Below are 5,490 nucleotides of genomic sequence, written 5' to 3'. Positions count from 1 at the left end.
TAAAATAAAATAAAGCATTCATGAATCTAAAATGTCCATGTATCAAGGTAGTCTATATAGGCTTTACAAACCATGAGGCTGGAGGTGGCCATGACTGGAAGCAGGGAGGCCAGCAGGGAGGCGGCCCCTGCCAGAGTGCAGGTGTGGCAGGATGAGGCCGAAGGTGGGGCAGGGCTAGAGAAGAGGCAAGCAGGGCCAATTGGAGGCAGATGAGAGAGGTGACCAAGATGTGGTGACCTTGGGTGGGGGAGGGAGGAAGGAAGAGGAGGAGCCTTGAGTGACTCACAGGTGCTGATCTGGAGGAGGGCAGGGTGTGAACAGGTGGAGGATGAGCCAGGATTGGGACTACAGGAAGGGGAGTGGTGGGGGTGGGGTGCAGAAATCGTGACAATTCCCTTTGGCATTGTTGCGTGAAGGCTCCTGGCCAGATAGGTCACTGGTATTTGGATCACTAGGACTGGGCTGGTTTCTGTCTTTTTTTTTTTTTTTTGGAGACAGAGTCTCTCTCTCTCTCCCAGGCTGGAGTGCAGTGGCATGATTTCAGCTCACTGAAACCTCTGCCTCCTGAGTTCAAGCGATTCTCCTGCCTTAGCCTGCTGAGTAGCCGGGATTACAGGCATGCTCCACCACACCGGCTAGTTTTCGTATTTTTGTAGTAGAGACGAGGTTTCACCATGTTGGCCAGGTTTGTGTTGAACTCCTGAGCTCAAGTGATCTGCCCTCCTTGGCCTCCCAAAGTGCTGGGATTACAGTCATTGTTTCTGTCTTTATGTCAGTTTCAGGGATACTTCTTCTGCTACAGAATTTATATTAATATATTCACACAAACTATCTCAATACTTTATTATTATTATTTTTTAATTTAAATCTTAATGTAGCTGGGCACAGTGGTGTGCACCTAGAGTCTCAGCTACCTGGGAGGCTGAGGCAGGAGGAATGCTTGAGCCTAGGAGCTGAAGGCTGTAGTGCATCGCGATTGCACCTGTGACTAGCCACTGCACTCCAGCCTGGGCTAGGTGAAACCCTGTTTCCAAAAAATAAAATAAATATTAATCTAGATGGAATCTGTAGTATTTTTGTGAATTGTGAAAGTTAAGGAGTTAACTCACTGTCATTGACCTCCACCTGGGGCAGCCCCCAGCCCCTGGCCCAAAGACAGTCCTGTGGGCCCTCAGAGTTCCTGTGTCGCTGCTGCTGTTACTGCTATGGCTTCTGACCTGTGCCTGACTGCCCACTGTGTTGGGGTTTCCTGTCAGTTGTGCCCGGGGCCCTGCCTCCAGTCAGTGCCCTCTCCCAGCCTGGGTTCTTTCGAGCATTTCCTGTGGGTTAGCTCTGGGGGTCTTTTCCTAGCCTATTCTTACCTGTGTTATTGCCAGAAAGAATTCTTCACAGTTGCTGGCATTTTTATGGCCTTTCCCCAGTTTCTTTAGTGGATGCATATTTTTCTCTGTTTCAGATTTGCTAGGTTCTTTTTTTTTTTTTTAAGTGACTTTTTAAAGGCCTTTTCTTATTGGGGAATAACAAACATGAAGTCACAAATCCTAAGCATACATCTCAGTGAATTTTTACGTAGATATTCACTATGTCCCCATGACCCTGATCAAGAGACTTCTTTTAGCATTAAGAAGCTATTGGTGGGAGGTTGGGTGGAGAGGGAAATCATAAATGTGTCCCCAAACTGCTTTTTTTTTTTTCCTAGAACTATCAGGAAATGGTGTGAGGAGGGGAGCCACATATGAATTTCGGCTTTATAAAGGGATATGGAGAGCACAGCGGTTAGAAGTCAGGCTGGTCATGAGCTGGTCCTGCCCTTCACTAGCCATGGAACTTTCTATGCCTCAGTTTCAACAACTGTAAAATGGGAGTAGAAGACAGCTCCTGCCTCATAGGGTTGTCATGAAGATTACATGAGGCAGTGCACGTAAGTGCACAACAAAATGTCAATTGTTGTTTCTCTTGTTATTAATAACGACGAGGAAGAGGCGGCTGTAGCCGTGGTTCTTAACTAGGAGTATGTGTCAGAATCACCTGGGGCACTTTTGCAAAAATACACTCGCTTGACCCGGCCAGATAACTGAGTCAGGATCTAGATTTTAAGCGCCTCCCCAGGTCATTCTGTTGCTCATCTGTGGTTCAGCGCCACCGGGCTGGAGGTGGCCATGACTGGAAGCAGGGAAGTCAGCAGGCAGCCCCTGCCAGAGAGCAGGTGTGGCAGGAGGAGGCTGCAGGTGGGGCAGGGCTGGTGAGAAGGAGAGCAGGGCTGACTTGAGGCAGACAGGAGAGGTGGCCAAGACGTGACTTTGCACAGGGGAGGGAGGAAGGAGGAGAAGCCCAGGGTGACTCACAGGTGCTGACTTGGATGAGGGTGGTGGAGCATGAGCCAGGGTAGGGACTACAGGAAGAGAAGTGGTGGGGGCAGGGCACAGAGATTGTCACAGTTGCTTTTGGGCTCCTGGTGAGGATAAGTTAGTATTTAGATCTCTAGGTCTAGGTCAGTACTATGGTTCTGGGAGGTGTTGGTGTGGAGGAGATGGATAAAGCCATGGGCTTGGTCTTTGAGTAAAATGTAGAGGGCAGAGGATAGCCAAGTTCACAAGCATCCTCCTCTGCAAAGGCCTGCATCCAATTTTTCTTGTTGTTGTTTTTTTTTTAAATAGACTGGGTCTTGCTCTGTCACCCAGGCTAGAGTGCAGTGGTACAATCATAGCTCACTGTAGCTTTCAACTTCTGGGCTCAAGCCATCCGTCTGCCTTAACTTTCCAAAGTGTTGGAACTATAGGTATGAGCCCCACACCCAGCTTCTTTGTGTGTCCACTTCTTATTGTGCCTTACCTAGAAATAGAGAAGAGCTTGTTTCTCATGTAATAACCCCTGCTGAGGACTGTTGGAAAATAAACTGTCCCCTCATCTGAAGATGAATAATAACTTTGGGTCATTTTCTTTCTTCACAGGTTGCACAGTTTTCCACACTCCTTGATGGAGGTGCTTAAACCCTATCCATCAGCATTCTTGGACAGCATCTCCGGTTAGGGACAGTATCTGACCGTCTGACATCCCTGCACCCCCCATACTGTCAGCCTCAGGTGGATGGTTTCCTTAGATGGTGGCTTTCTTTGGACCCTTGATATCAACCAGTTACTATTTGGTAAGAACTTAAGTCATTCCAGTGCCTCTCTCAGAAGCATTTGCATTTAGAATTTCAGGTGTCATAGAAATAATGAAAGATGTTGCATTCCTGAGGGAATGAATAAATTATTTATTTCCTTGTTCTAGAACATCATTGCCCACTAGAATTTTCCATGATGATAGTAATGTTCTCTGTGCTGTTCCATGTAGTAACTGCTGGCCACGTGTGGCTATTGAACATTTGAGATGTGTCCAGTGTGACTGAAGAACTGGATTTTTTTATTTTAATGAATTAAAATTGATTTTTTTTTTGAGACAAGGTCTTACTCTGTCATCCACACTGGAGTGCAGCGCTGTGATCATGGCTTATTGCAGCTTTGACCTCCTGGGCTCACGTAATTCTCCCACCTCAGCCTCCCAAGTAGCTGGGACCACAGGTATGTGCCACAACACCTAGCTAATTGTTTTGTTTTGTTTTGTTTTTTTTGAGAGACGAGGGTCTCCCTGTATTGCCCAGGCTGATCTCAAACTCCTGGGCTCAAGTGATCCTTCCTTGGCATCCCAAAGTACTGGGATTACAGGAGTGAACCTCCACATCCCACCTTAAAATTGTAATTTAAACTGAAAAATGGAAAGCAGGCACTATGAAGTTTTATTTATTTATTTATTTATTTATGTATTTATTTATTTTTGAGGCGGAGTCTTGCTCTGTCGCCCAGGCTGGAGTGCAGTGGCCGGATCGCAGCTCACTGCAAGCTCCGCCTCCCGGGTTCCCGCCATTCTCCTGCCTCAGCCTCCCAAGTAGCTGGGACTACAGGCGCCCGCCACCTCGCCCGGCTAGTTTTTTGTATTTTTAGTAGAGACAGGGTTTCACTGTGTTCGCCAGGATGGTCTCGATCTCCTGACCTTGTGATCCGCCCGTCTCGGCCTCCCAAAGTGCTGGGATTACAGGCTTGAGCCACCGCGCCCGGCCTGAAGTTATATTCTCTGGGTCGGTGAGAGCTAGGGATGTTAGGCCTGATACCCCACCTGACTGCTCCACTACCAAGTGCTCCCCAAAGGGATTTGGAATAAAGGAGGAGGAGGCCTTGGTTCTTAACTAAGAATGATTCTAACCATCTACAAAAGCAGGCATCAAGTAGAAGATTGCTTGGCTGTTTCCATATTGAAACCAAATGAGCTTTCTTTCTCCCCTCCAACCCTGGCCTCAGCCCTCATTCTGCCTGCATGAGGAGGCGGTGTCTAGTACTGCTCCTCCCAGGCCTCTCCAGGCTTCCTTCTTCCGGCTCTTCCCACCTTGGGACCATCGTTCCTGCCCTCCCTTCTGCCCTGCGTCCCTCTCCCTGCTCCCACCACAGCAAGCCCCACCTCCTCCAAGAAGGCTTCCCAGACTCCTCTGTCCCTTCCAGGTGAGGCTAGTTCTAGGGCCCTGAACAAATTCCATTTGGCTTCCCAGCTGGGGGTGAGGTGGCAGGGATGGGTCTCAGGAAGATCAGCTGCAGGACGGATGTGCATGTAAACACTGTGTTTCTGACTTCTTTGACCACTGCTCATGGTGAGAAAGATATCTCCTGTCCCAATCAGGACACACCTCGATGTATGGATACGTAACACTGAAGCAAAAGTTTTTTGTTGTTTTTTTTTTTGAGACGGAGTCTCACTCTGTCACCCAGGCTGGAGTGCAGTGGCACAATCTCGGCTTACTGCAAGCTCTGCCTCCCGGTTCACACCATGCTCCTGCCTCAGCCTCCCGAGTAGCTGGGACTACAGGTGCCCACCACCACACCTGGCTAATTTTTTTTTTTTGTATTTTTAGTAGAGACGGGGTTTCACTGTGTTAGCCAGGATGGTCTCGATCTCCTGACCTCATGATCCACCCGCCTCGGCCTCCAAAAGTGCTGGGATTACAGGTGTGAACCACTGTGCCCAGGTGCAAAAGTTTTGTCAAAATAATATTCACCCTGACTACATGTGATGCACTTGGATATTCTGTTTATTTTATTTATTTATTTATTTATTTTTTGAGACAGAATCTCGCTCTGTTGCCCAGGCTGGAGTGCAGTGGCACCATCTTGGCTCAAGCAAGCTCCGCCTCCCAGGTTCACACCATTCTCCTGCCTCAGCCTCCCGAGTAGCTGGGACTACAGGTGCCCGCCACCATGCCCGGCTAATTTTTTTTTGTATCTTTAATAGAGATGGGGTTTCACCATGTTAGTCAGGATGGTCTTGATCTCCTGACCTCGTGATCCGCCCGCCTCCCAAAGTGCTGGGATTATAGGCATGAGCCACCACCCCTGTCCTATTCTGTTTATTTTTTAAAGAGAAAGGCTGGTTGTGACCCACTAAATTGATTTCATGACCCAG

General features: G+C 48.3%; 1 long non-coding RNA gene across 1 annotated transcript; it reads left to right on the top strand.

Annotated features, from left to right (window-relative positions):
* Positions 1-1,941: 1,941 nt before the first annotated feature.
* On the top strand, positions 1,942-3,496 carry LOC117099800. The gene is made up of 3 exons (XR_004444015.1): positions 1,942-2,228; positions 2,952-3,145; positions 3,447-3,496. It is a non-coding gene; the product is annotated as an uncharacterized LOC117099800 (long non-coding RNA).
* Positions 3,497-5,490: the final 1,994 nt, after the last annotated feature.

This window comes from Trachypithecus francoisi, unplaced genomic scaffold (genome assembly GCF_009764315.1).
Source record: "Trachypithecus francoisi isolate TF-2019V2 unplaced genomic scaffold, Tfra_2.0 Lachesis_group17, whole genome shotgun sequence".
In the NCBI taxonomy this organism is placed as follows: Eukaryota; Metazoa; Chordata; class Mammalia; order Primates; family Cercopithecidae; genus Trachypithecus; species Trachypithecus francoisi.
Note: the sequence above shows the minus strand (reverse complement) of the source record. Positions and strands in the feature narration are given on the sequence as shown.